The sequence below is a fragment of the Manis javanica genome, chromosome 10 (genome assembly GCF_040802235.1).
Source record: "Manis javanica isolate MJ-LG chromosome 10, MJ_LKY, whole genome shotgun sequence".
Lineage (NCBI taxonomy): Eukaryota > Metazoa > Chordata > Mammalia > Pholidota > Manidae > Manis > Manis javanica.
The window spans coordinates 79,637,947-79,650,711 of NC_133165.1; the positions used below are offsets into that span (position 1 = coordinate 79,637,947).

At 42.9% G+C, this 12,765-nt stretch overlaps 1 long non-coding RNA gene across 2 annotated transcripts; it reads right to left on the reverse strand.

Annotated features, from left to right (window-relative positions):
- Nucleotides 1-201: 201 nt before the first annotated feature.
- LOC118967289 (uncharacterized) lies at nucleotides 202-12,513 on the reverse strand. Of its 2 annotated transcripts, none has more exons than XR_005054196.2 (3): nucleotides 12,279-12,513; nucleotides 9,341-9,417; nucleotides 202-390 (listed from the first exon to the last, which is right to left on the reverse strand). It is a non-coding gene; the product is annotated as an uncharacterized lncRNA (long non-coding RNA). The 2 variants fall into 2 exon arrangements; XR_005054197.2 differs by lacking the exon at nucleotides 202-390 and adding an exon at nucleotides 2,404-4,046.
- Between the last annotated feature and the right edge of the window lie 252 nt (nucleotides 12,514-12,765).

A 12,765-nucleotide genomic window follows, 5' to 3' on the forward strand; every position in this document is an offset into this window, starting at 1 on the left:
TAGTTTTAGCTTTTATATTTAGGTCTTTGACCCATTTCAAGTTCATTGTTATATGTGGTATGAAGGAAGGGTCCAGCTTCATTCTGTCGCATGGCGATATCCAGTTGTCCTTGCACCATTTGTTGGGGAGACCATTCTTGCCCCACTGTACTGTCATGATACCCTTGTAAAAAATCAACTGACCATAAATGTGGGGGCATTTATTTCTATTGCATTGATACATACACCTATCCTGTTAGTACCATACTGTTTTGATTACTGTAGCTTTGTAGAATGTTTTAAAATGGGGAAGTGGGAGTCCTCCAACATCTGTCTTCTTTTTCAAGATTGTTTTGGCCACGCTGGGTCCCTTGAATTGCCATATGAATCTTAGTATCAGCATATCAATTCCTGCAAAGAAACAAGATGATAATTTAATGAGAATTGAATGTGTAGATCAACATGGGGAATAGTATTGTCAATTTAACAATTGTCTGTCTTCAGGTACTGGAATATAGGATATTATCCGTAACATCTTCAGTGGTGTCTCTGAGTCCTTTGAAATTTGTCTAGAGCTTCCTTTGGCTTCTGAGAAGAGTAACTGAGACAAGCTGCCATGTGCTTCATTTCTAGGGTCTGAGAGCTATCTTGAGGCCAAGGCTGCAGTGGGCTTTATTTTCTGTCAAAGGAGTTGGCCACAGATGCAAAACTCCCTATTCCTCTTTACTTGCAAAAGCTGAGATAACTCTGACTTCATACAATATGAAATTTCACTTATCCATGTTTCTATTTTGCTTTTAGTTGCTAAATGTAAAACCACATCATGCCAGAGATTAAACTAGATTTTGTTGCTTTCCTTGGATTCTTGATGTTCTCAAATAGAGTGACCAGTACTAAATTCCCAGTGACTGCAGTGAAGCCAAATTATGTTTTTAACCCCCAGGCAAACTCAGAACTTTCCTAACAGAGAGGCCACATCATTTGTTTGGGGCTGTGCTCCACCAAATCTCCCTCTCTTTTAGGGGTGTAGAGAAAATTCAAGGTGTTCCTGAACACACCAGTCGCTGCTCAAATGTCTACCTGCTTTGATGATTTAGAGTCAGACAGAGAATAGTATACTTGAGAAAAGCAGTAGATGTGATTTGGCCTGAAGCCAGCCAGAAAATGTGTTAGCCGCATTCCATGGTCTGGGTCATGGGGTAAAACAGATTATCCCGCCTGGTCACAGACCTTCAGAGCTCCTGTGGGAATGTGGTGGCTTTTTCACACAACGTGATCTTGTCATCCTGTGTCCATCTGTGACGGGCCTGCTGCTCCAAGGAAGAAGCTTTGCTGTCTTGTGTTGTTCTATCACTTGTTGCTTATCATCTCTTTGCTTTGTGGCCCCACAGTCTAATTTCTTTAGGTTTCCTGTTGGGCTGCTGGTCTTTAAGTATTTAAGGCTGCTATGAGACCTTTTTCTTCAGAGCAGTTATCCCCCATGCTCACAAAAACCCTTGGTGTAATCTACCATGTGGAGTGGAAAAGAAAGCCCCTGAAGTTCCCCAAAGCACCCTACAACTTGACCAAAAATTGGCTTATTTTTCTAAAAGGGAAGAAGAGTAGACTCTGTATAATTTACAGAGAATACCATTTCATTGTCCACCCTGGATAGACTCCTAATTTTCCAGTAAGTAGTTCATAAGTTGTCTCAATATAAAGGAAGCTTTGCTTTCCATTCAGATACCAGGTGTGAGGCCAACTAAACAACATAAACCCAGGGAAGCAAGTGATTCTCTCTCTTCTCATCCCTGTCCCTGACATCACTGTAGGTAAAATGTTAAGTATTAGCAGACAAGGTAGCATTGTGGGGGCAACAGTGAGGCTTTGGTGAAAAATCAGTGCAGTCTAACACAGGGACCTGGGCCCTTCCTCTGCCCAAATCAGCGGGGTGGTGTAGAGATACCAACAGGATGCAGTGGGGAGAGACTGATCAGGCCTCCGGGTTTGGAGCCAGAGGTCATCCATCCCTCTTTCAAAGAAAGGGACATACCTAAGGTGAGGAGTCATGTGCTAACCTGATATGCTGAGGAAGTGGGCTTGCTTTCGTGCCATGGGGTCATCTACCACTCCTCATAACTTCACCTTCTTTTCTAATGGTTAACTATCTTTTTCTCTCAAAGGAACTGTGACTGTTTTCACTATAACTGATAGTCCCATTTTACCTCATTATAAAATAAGTTTTCAAAATGTGCTACCATACTGTATAACTAAACATAAATTGCCGCTGATATCCCAGAAAGTATTTCCAAAAGAAGTGTACCATTTTTCAAAAGAAAAGCCATGTACTTTTATTATATGTGGTTATGTAAAACTTTATTGATATTTTTAGCCAATCAACTACCTTATCAAAAAAGGGGCAGTACAATAAAAAAGGGTGAAAAATGGAACACCATCCATGATATAGGCTGTGCCCTGTGTTCTTTCTTCCACACAAGTACACACACACACACACACACACACACACACAACTATAAAATGAAACTGACTTTTCAAAATGATTACTCTGAAATTCCAGATGTCAAAGAAATCTAATTAGGTGTGTGTGTATATGTGTGTGTGTGTCCAGAGTAGTGCAGTTATATGCTTTATAAAGTATTTTCCCCAAACAGTAAAAACATGCTGACTTTTTTCTTCCCTTCTGCTCTGACGGTCAGCCAGAACACCTCTTCACTGAGCATTACAGCTAATTAGGATGTCATTCCAGCTGTGTGGGAAATATACTCTGTCTCCATCCTGGTTCCCAGCCCTATGTAACATCCCTGTCACCTGTGAACTGTTTTAACTTGTATATTCCTGGTCCCCACCTTACACCTACTGAATAACAATCTGTAGGGTGGATAAGTAGGAGGATGAAGCCATTGACAGCCCATAAAGCACCTTTTATACAAATTTGGAAAAGGTTTGGAAATTCCTCAGGATGCACTTCTTGGGGGATGGATCATGAGCCGGGGTTCTGCCCTGACGTAGCCCTGTCACCAAGGGCTCTTGTGTAGTGCACAACCTAGGAGTCTTGGGAAAGAGGGACTAGTGAGGCATGGTACACTGGTAAGGAGGGGAGAAACAGCAGGAAGAGAGGTGGGGCACTAGTGGGAGCCCAGACAGGAGGAGCGGCATCAGAGGGAGAAAAATCTGAAAGCAAGTTTATGAGAAGAGTCTGGCTCTTCTCTTCCCAGCAAGCAGAACTAGGCCTACAATGTTCCCAGCCCCTGTCCACAAGCACAGCCCTCCTTTCTAAGTTTTCCTAAACACACCAGGTTTGGCCAGCTGAGTAAGTGAACTTTTATTTCAGGTACCAATAGTTCCAGAATAATCTCCTGCAACTTAGTGATGTCTGAGTGTTATAATAAGGGAAGACCTACCTTTCTTTGTCCAGTAACACGTGCATGCAAGTGAGTTTTAATGACATGCATGCTCCTAGTCAGCCACAAGTGCAAATGACTCACAGACTCTTTAGGCTATTGAGGGGTGGAGAGTGCCTTTGCAGCAGTATCTCTCTGTCTGTCTGCATGTGCTTGTGGAGAGGGAGTTAACATAAAAGCAGAATGGGAGTCCTGAAGCAAGGGTGGAGGGAGGGATCTGCCTTCCCAAAGGAAAGGCTGCATGCAGAAAAAGTGCAAGCTCCTGGATCCCCCAGTCTGCGTAGCAGTCTGTTCCGTTTGCTTTTATCCGGGTTCAGACTAAGGCAGGCCATGCTCCCTGGTGGTTTTGTCTTGCATCTGCACATGCAGACATCTCTGATTTATATGACCTATCAAGATGTTTTTTCAACTTGGTTATCTGTATAAAGCAGATCCTTTTTTAATGGATCTTTAAAATTTGTAGTATCCAAATAGATTTGGTTTAACAGCTGTTTGTTGGCGTTTCCAAGATGTATGCAAGCATAGCCCTGGGCTCTGGGCCCACAGAGATGAAGTGGGCTGGCTCCTGGCTTGAAGCTCATGTTCACTCAGGGCAGGTGCTGTATGGGCAGAGGTGGGTCCACCACGCAGTACACTCACAGTAAGCCAGCTTCGTCAGCCAGAGGACTAGAAAAGCAGAGAAAGTGGTATGACTAAATACTGTAATTCCTCTCTCCTATAATCACCAAGCGCAATTATTATTATTAACAAATCTCTCTCTTTGCTCTAATAGATGTTTAACAGCTTGTTGCTCAGAAACGAGACATCGAATCAAAATGATTTCCTTCCATCACTAATGCTCCAAATGTCACAATATAGGCATAAAGAATATAAACAATTAATCAAGACAGGGAGTCTGGGTTCTATCCCTGAGAGGGGGAAATAATGACACCCAGATGATTTATTTATTGCATTCATGAAATCACAAATGCCTAGTGAATGCTGATTTCACATTGAGGCCACTGGCATAATGCATCAGGCAGTAAATGCACAAACGTTTCTTTAGAGCTGCTTAGCTGAAGTTTATCACGATCATTCAGTCATTGCCTAGCAACTTGTGAAGGCTATCAAGGAGCTCTTTGTCCTCAGTGTTGGCAAAAAACATTCCCTCACAGATTTCCTTATCAGCGTTAGAACATTTATCAGGAAGAAATGCTTCCATTGAACCACAGAGATTGCTGCAAATTTAAAGATAACCCCTTTCCATTTTGTCCCTTCCAAATATTTCATGGAGTTCTTTCCTAAAGTAATGCCTATTAAAGCCTTTAGCTGTCCTTTGGTGAACATTCCAAGAGAGTTTCTTTGGGATGTCTCATAATTTTTCTGTTGCTTTATAATCTAATAGGCTAACATTAAAAAGCACAGACCTGAGCTCATTACAGTATATAGTCTCAAAAATAAGCAAGGCAGACATTTTCAACCTCTTAGCTGGTATACAAAGTATAAATATGTTGGGTTTCCTGGCTTGAGTATACTTCTCATCACTTCTTCAGGGAAGGAAAGAATGATATGGTTGCTCCATCCAGTTGGAAAATGATCCTGAGTGTCGTGTTGGAAAGAGGGAACATGCTTATTGATTTATTCAACTAATATTTAACACCCTCCGTGCACTAAGCATTGTCATGAACAAAAACAGGCCCCGTCTCTCCTTCGTGGTGCTGCCAGAATTCATTAGTTACCCTGGGTGGAGTGTGAGGTGGGTATAGGATCTTTCATCTGCATTCTCTCCTATGTTTCTCTGGAATTCATCTTTCCTTGCATCCCACCTGCCACTGATTTAGTTTAAGACCTTGTCATTTCTATCATTTTTACCTGGATAACCCAAAACAGCCACCTGGCAAGTCTTCTTTCTTTCAGATTCATCATCTTCAAAGCATCTCCACCCTCCTACCAAATACTAATTTAATTATGTGTGTCTCCTGTTTAATTATGCCTTTGGTCCCTGTTAGTAGCAGGAGGAAGCTCCCACGCCCCAGCAAGGAGCCTCCTCCCCGACGTGGCCACCACCTGGCTGCCCAGACACCTCTCGCGCTTCCCAGACCCAATCTCAGCAGTCCCCAATTTAGGATTCCTGAAGCATAGACACATACTTCATTGGGCTTCTAACCCTTACACCCCCTGTTCTGTTAGCTTGGAACCCTCCTTCACCTTTGTAAACTACTCCTTCCCTAACTGATCCCAGTACAGAGTTGGGTATGCCTGTATCACTCCAGAGTTGGAGTCTTTCTTAGGGAATCTCTCACCAGCAGGCCAACAGCCACTGGACCCCTTGAGTGCTTGTTGAGTTGAATTCTCTTTTCTGTATCTGACAAACTAGGGAACAAAAAGAAGTCTTGTAGGAGCTAGCAAAGTTTGCAAAGAGTAGGATGAGATCAATGGAACTAATTCACGAATAAAATGCACACACATACATACAAACACACAACCAAAAAAAAGAAATGGTTACAGTAAACTTAAATTCCCTCTCCTGGAAAAAGTTTCACTGTAGGGTTAGCCTTACATAGAGGTCACATCAATAGCCATATACCTAGTGTGACCTAGTGAAACGCTTACCCCAGTACCCACTCTGAGCCCTGCTGTCTTAAATTCCACAATTAGAGATTTATTTTTTAAGCTCTTAACATGTATATTCTCTTAAAATAGTAACATTCTCTGGAAAGGGTAATATTTCAGCATCAATAAATTTATCCTATCCTTTCCTGACTATAGAAGAAGGGAAAGATAACAGGAGAGCATGAGGTCTGAAGCAAGAAGCAGAAATAAGAGAAAATGATGCAGCAAGAAGAAAAAAGACAGCTTCCCACTTTCCCCTGAGTCTCCCTGAGTTCCCACTGTCCCCCTGACTGAGACATTTTACATTTGCCTTCAAATAGATTAGGCATCAATATCTGCAAAATGATGGCTGATTTTTAGTGATGATAGAGAAAAAAGAAATGGATTGAATTTTTAGGGGAAGTTGGTAATTGAATTGTTATAATTTACTTTCCAAGGAAAGACTTTGCAGTCCTATAGAAAAAGTTATTTACAACTAAGCTTGGTTCCTCTTGAAATATGCTTACATGATTGGAGACAGACGATTTGATAGATGGTCTCTAGAATACCCTGTGATTCTCTGGAATTGAAATGATAGGTAAATCGTGTTAAACAAGCTTATCTTTGTAAGGGATCTCTTGCTATACTGTGGGCCTTGTTACTTACATGAAAACTACCCTGGTGAAGTTGATTGTGACTGATGGTTATGTTAGGGAAAAGAGGAATCAGGTATGAAATAACTGGTCACTTTATTCAGGTTTGCCAATCTTCCCTAGAGTCATTTTTCTTAACATGCTCTGATTGAGGATGTGTAAGTCATACATAAATTATGATCATCAATGATGTAAAAAGGAAGCATATACTTTTTGACCTGAACTGTACTCCATTCCATCTTAACTACATTTACTTAAGGTGAAGGAAAGATTTGGCAAGTAGCTGATAAACTGAATCACTGCAAGTAGCTAAATCTCCCCTTTCCCCAAACTCCTACCCCACAGAAAAAGTAACAAAAATCAGGATTAATTTTCAGGATGATTTTTAGATGAATCACCTAATGATTCAGCTTCTGCCTCTCCGGAATCCTAACTGGGGTTTGTCTGAATGGCTCCAGACCAAAAGGCCACGGGTTGTCTGATTCTCTATGAAAAAGGTGTCCCCATTTTAGCTGTGGTTAAACAGGAGTCCTGACTCACAGCCAGGGCTCAGGACCTGAATTTGAATAGAGGGTGAAGCCTGTAGCAGGTTATCTTTGTTGGTACTTCATATTCAAAGAACAGTTTAGGTTTGCAGCCTCCTTTCCAAGTGGGTTGCTCCTCCATACATCTGATGCTGAGTCAAAGCAACAGATAAGACCTGTTGCTGGTGAATTTGGGGAGCATAGAGTTTGCAATTCCATCTCAGCTTTTCAAAGCAGATTTGAAAGAAAGTTTGTATATTTCTGAAGTCACAAAAAAATCATAGTAAGCCAAAATTTCATATTGTATTCTATGGGGGACACTTAAACCACAGTCAGCTTGGGACAGAACTGATCTTTCCTCAGTTCACAGTCCACGCTAAAATAATAGTCTATTGTTGGTTCAAGCGAGGCACAGTGAGGTCTATGGGCTTTCATTCCTACTTAACAGCCTTTACTATGTGGGAGACTTTCAGGAGGGGAAAAACAGAACAGTCAAATGTGGAGTTATGGTTCAGTAGAAATGGCTGTGCACCAATTAGCAATGTTCACATTATGGTTTGGGGCTACTTATGTTTTAAGGTTCAGGCCACGCTAACTTCTAACCAATTTAGAAGCAAAAAGTGTAATACAAAACATGGCCTTCTCAGCTTGCTTGGTGCCGGGTCGTGTTAGTGTTCTGGTCTCCTCGAGTGTGTGCATGCTGGTTCTTACCATGTTTTCACTTGGTCTGAGGCCAGCAGCTGTCAGTCACTCCTAATTATAGCTCATTCTTACTCTCAATGCCTTACTTACTCTTGCCTCTCAATGCAAAGAGCATTTCTTAGAGTTGTGAGGAATTCTGACTTGCAAGAAAGAATGCTAAATACCAATTTGCAAAAGAGACTTCTGCCTATGTCAAAATAAAACCTGGTTTTATTTTCATTTTTGCAATTTTGATTTCCCTTAATGTTTCCATTAGGCATTTGTTCATTCTGTGACTGACTCTGAAGTTTGTTTCCAGGATGAGAGTTAAACACCTATGTACAGTTTCCTAATAATCCGTAGCTTCGACAACAGCTATAAATAATGTCAATTGTGATATTCTGCCTATATCTATCTGTCCAATGTCAGATTAAATTGTTAAAGAGGAGTTGGTGGCAGACATTAGTGTATCTTTCTGTCCTGCACAACATATCATCAAACTATTTTAAGATTGTGTTTGCTTGTTTGCCCCAGGGAGAGAGTTTTCTTTATGTAAAATAATTTAACCACCATGTACTTATCTTCTTACACTTTGTCCATTTCTCTGTAAAAAGAAAGAGTGAGGGAAGGGAGGAAGTCATCTGAGGGCTAAATGATACAATATTTTTGATAAATTTTGGCTATAATAGACAGAGTCTTTGAGTTTCCTCTGTGCTTCTTCTTCCCAAAGAAGAAAAAGCATTATCACAAAGGTGTTTGATCCCTCTCCGTGGTGGCTCTATAGAAAATAGTTCTGGGATTATTTTAATGTTTTGTTGACACATACACAACCACACAATGTATGATGGTTTGTTGATGTGTGTAAATGGGTTTTAAGCCTTCTGTCATCCCTGCTCACCGTTGCCTGGGATAACTCAGCTCTGATACTGTGACCTTAGTCCAAGCCTCTGGCCTAGGCCCCCCAGGCGCCCGCCCACACTGCCTCTCACTCGGCCTTGCCCCTGGGCGTTGTTTCAGGTATCCACTGTGACAGTGTGTACGCTGAGGGACGCTGGGGCCCCAACTGCTCCCTGCCCCGTTACTGTAAAAATGGGGCTTTGTGCTCCCCTGACGATGATGGCATCTGCGAGTGTGCGCCCGGCTTCTGAGGCACCACTTGTCAGAGAAGTAAGTGACTCCTTTGGCGGTAATTTCCATCTTCCCTTCTTGGGGCTCCATGTGCAGAACCATCCTCGGAGGCCCAGCCCTCAGGTCACTGTAATGTTCCATTGCGGTTGAGGGCAGAGGAGAGTGTGATAGGTCACCCTGTCCTTTGCAGAACTACCCTGGACAGTGCTTCCCCAGGAGCTTTATTCTTTCCAACCTTCAGGACCAACCTAACAGATGGGGCTTTAGCCATTTCTTCTCAGTAATAACTTCATTGGCATCATCAGGATATGTTTCTTGATCCTGCCTTAAATCTTGCAAATGGTGTCCCAGAAATACATTGACCTGTAAATATTTTATTCACCAAGTTTGGCATTGGCCTTACCTCAATTACCAGGAGTCAACATCAGCCAAACCTTGCGGCAAATCGTATGTCCTGCTAGTAGACTTTAAAAGTCAGTGCTGTGGGGAAAATAGAATTGCAGAGTTCAAAATGGGGGCTATTGACATTGGCCAGTAGACTACTGGAGTTAGCAAATGATGCCTAAGATTTTACTAAATCTTTTAGTAAATATAATCAAGGAAAAATATTTGACTGACTAAAAATTGAGTTTTTCTAATTTTTTAATTACTTTGTTTTTCATTAAGAGCTCTTTGCAGTTGTCCTATATTTAAACCCAAATAGTAACTTGAGAACTAAGGTTCATTACAGACCTCAAGTGTTGGCTATTATTTTTCCCATGCTGTTGGGCAATGATGGTACACAGAATTATGGAAAATTTTTTTTTCATTTAACAAATTACATCAGATTTATTATCTTTATTGGGCCATATTCCCTCCTAGGTAACTGTATAGAAATTATGGTGGTCCTCTTTTTTTCCCCCAGTTTATTGAGAAATTGACATACATCACTGTATAAGTTCAAAGTATACAGCATGATGGTTTGACTTACATATGTTGTGAAATGATTACCTTAGTACATTCAACTAACATCTGTCTTCTCATATAGATAATCCTCATTCTAGCAGATACATGTACTTGGAGCATTGGTATAAATAACAAGTTGTTTTTTTGTTTTTGTAAATCAAATCATGTCATCCCGTAATCTTACCTTATTTCACAGATGCTTTGTCTGAGGTTCTGATTGTTCTTCATTTGGCCAGTTTTACTATTTTCTGCTTCCAATTAAGAGGTTTTATGAGTAAACCAAGTCTCACATACGTTTGGGAGACATTTAAAACAATCCTCTAGTGACAACTCTGGACGAGTGGACAAATGCAGGGTTTAGAGATCACAGAGATAAATTATGTGACCGTGGCCCTTTCACTCCTCCTGAGTCATGTCATTTTGCCCAGCTCGTCTCTGCTCAAGCGTCCTCTCTTCGGAGGCCTTCCCTAGAGGAGCAGCTCTCCCCATTCTTGTCCCCCTTTACCCTGTTTCATTTTTTCTCACGGTGCTTCCTGCCATCATTTCTTCGGTTGGCTGGTTGGTTGGTAGTTGACTTTACCTGTCTCCCCTACTACAATGTAAGCGTTCAGGGTGCTCTGGACCTTGTCCTCCGCTGTCTCCCCCTGTGCCTGTAACGGTGCTGGGCATGTAGGTGCTCCACGTGTGTTTATTAAAGAACTCAGTCTGTGAACCTGAGATGGTTTCTGCTCTGCCTGCCTCTCCCTTCTGTCTGGGAGTGAGGACGTCAGGAAGGATGGCTGTTGCAGGCAGCATCGTAGTCCGGTTTAGTCAGACTTCATCCTTCTGCGCACTGGTAACACACCTCGCTCCCTGAGGTGTGAAAGGGCGGGTGAGGTTCTCTGTGTTGGGGGCTGGCCTCAGAGCTCTAACGGGGCTCTCGTGTGTTGTTGTGGTTGCAGCCTGTTCACTTGCCCACTGGGGCCCCAACTGTATCCACACGTGCAGCTGTCACAACCGGGCCTTCTGCAGCACCTACCATGGGGAGTGTAAGTGTGCTTCCGGCTGGAGGGGGCTCTACTGCACCCAGAGTAAGTGACCAGCCTCCTAAGGCTCACCAAGGACCCGCACCTAGGGAGCACGTGGCCGCCGGGGCGGGGCACACGCGGGCTGCGCACCGAGGCCTCCTACCCCCGCTGGATGTTTCAGCTACCCAGGGACCTCTAGACATGGAAGTTTCTCTAGGTGGCTGAGAGCTGAGTGTTGTGATCGTTCTGTGTCTGTGTCACCTCAGGACGCAGAGGTAGAGCAGTGCTGAAGGTGTCGGTGCACAGCTCCCTTCTCTGCCCCCCTTTAATCGGATCCTGTTTATATGCATCAAATTCTAACAGTGCAAAGGGTGGGATACGTGCCAGTGATTAGGAAGGTAGTGAAGACAAGCCTCACCGCCTGATTTAATGTCTGCTCTCGGAGAAGATTGAGTTTACCGATTCTCAAACTTGAAGGAGCTTGAGTTCACCCAGATGGCTCCATAAACAGATGGCTGGCCCCATTCTCAGAGCATCTGATTCAGTAGGACTGGGGTGGGACCTGGGAATTCACATTTCTAACAACTTTTCCAGGTGGTGATGCAAGTCTGGGCCCATGCTTTCAGAACCACTAGTTCTTTTTTCTGTTATATATCCCACAGTATCCCAAGCATTTTTTCTTCTGTAAGGTTTTTTAGCATCATGGGGTATAAAGGGCAAAGTACCCAAAGCCTGGCACTGCTGGGGAAGAAAAGACTGTTCTCTGCCCTCTTGCCTTAATTGAATAATGGAGACAAGATCATTATTCATTAATATTGACACATAATTTTAAATCACAGAAATGCACTGAGGAGGAAAGGTGGCTCAGAAATTAGGCAATTCTTTTTAATACTAATTAGAGAACATAATTACAGAATAGGCTGAATAGGTCTTTTGGAACCTTCTAGAAGTGCATGTAGACCTTGAGCCATGATTTGAAGAGTCGAATTGGCAATGAGGGAGGTTGTCGCAAGTATATTTCACCAAGATTGTATCTATGGAAAGATTTCTGATCTCCTTAGAGAAAAATACTTATAAATTATTATTTATAATTCCAAATTAAGGCCTGTTTTAAGAAGAGGATTTTTAAAGTGGGATCTGTACAAGGCAGTAGATGAACTTAGGTAACAGTAAAACAGGTTTTACCTGGAGGTCTGGAGCCAGACCTCATTGCATTTGTGCTGTAGCCCTGCCCTCCTGCCCTTGGCTGGCCATGTGACTCAGGACATCTGGGGCTCGGTTCCCATCTACAGGGTAGAATGTCCACCCCTGTGTTTCTAGGCTACTGTAAATAGCCAATGAGAAGCTGCATGAAAAGAATCTGGCACAGAGTAGGTGCTAAGTAAGTACCTGGCAATGGTCGTTGTCATTGGATGCTGGCATTGGCTCTACCTCTGTTTCTTGAAAGTTGAGCTTTCATTAAAACCTCTGTGAGAAAAGGGGAAAATAAAGCACACATGATACTTGGATAGCCATCAAAGCTGCCTGTTTCAAAGTTTTCATTACAAGCTCTGAAACATGCTTGCAGGGCAGCTGCTGGCCCACAATAGCCAGTCGGGCCTATGCATGTCCTTGGCACTGAAGGGTCCCCACCAGTAAGATGGCAAACTTCCGGCTTCTCTTCGGGGTCCTCGGTTCCTGCCGGTGCCACCTGAAGCCCAATCACCTCTCGCCCCCCTCCCAATCCCAGCACCTAGCCAACAGCCACCAGCCCCGTAGAAGTAACACCTCAATCAATTCATGCCCCTTCCTATATAACCCAGCACCTTTCCCTAATAAAGCGGAACTCTCCGGTGAATTGCTGCTATGTGTCGCTCCTTTCCTTTCATTGGTGCCG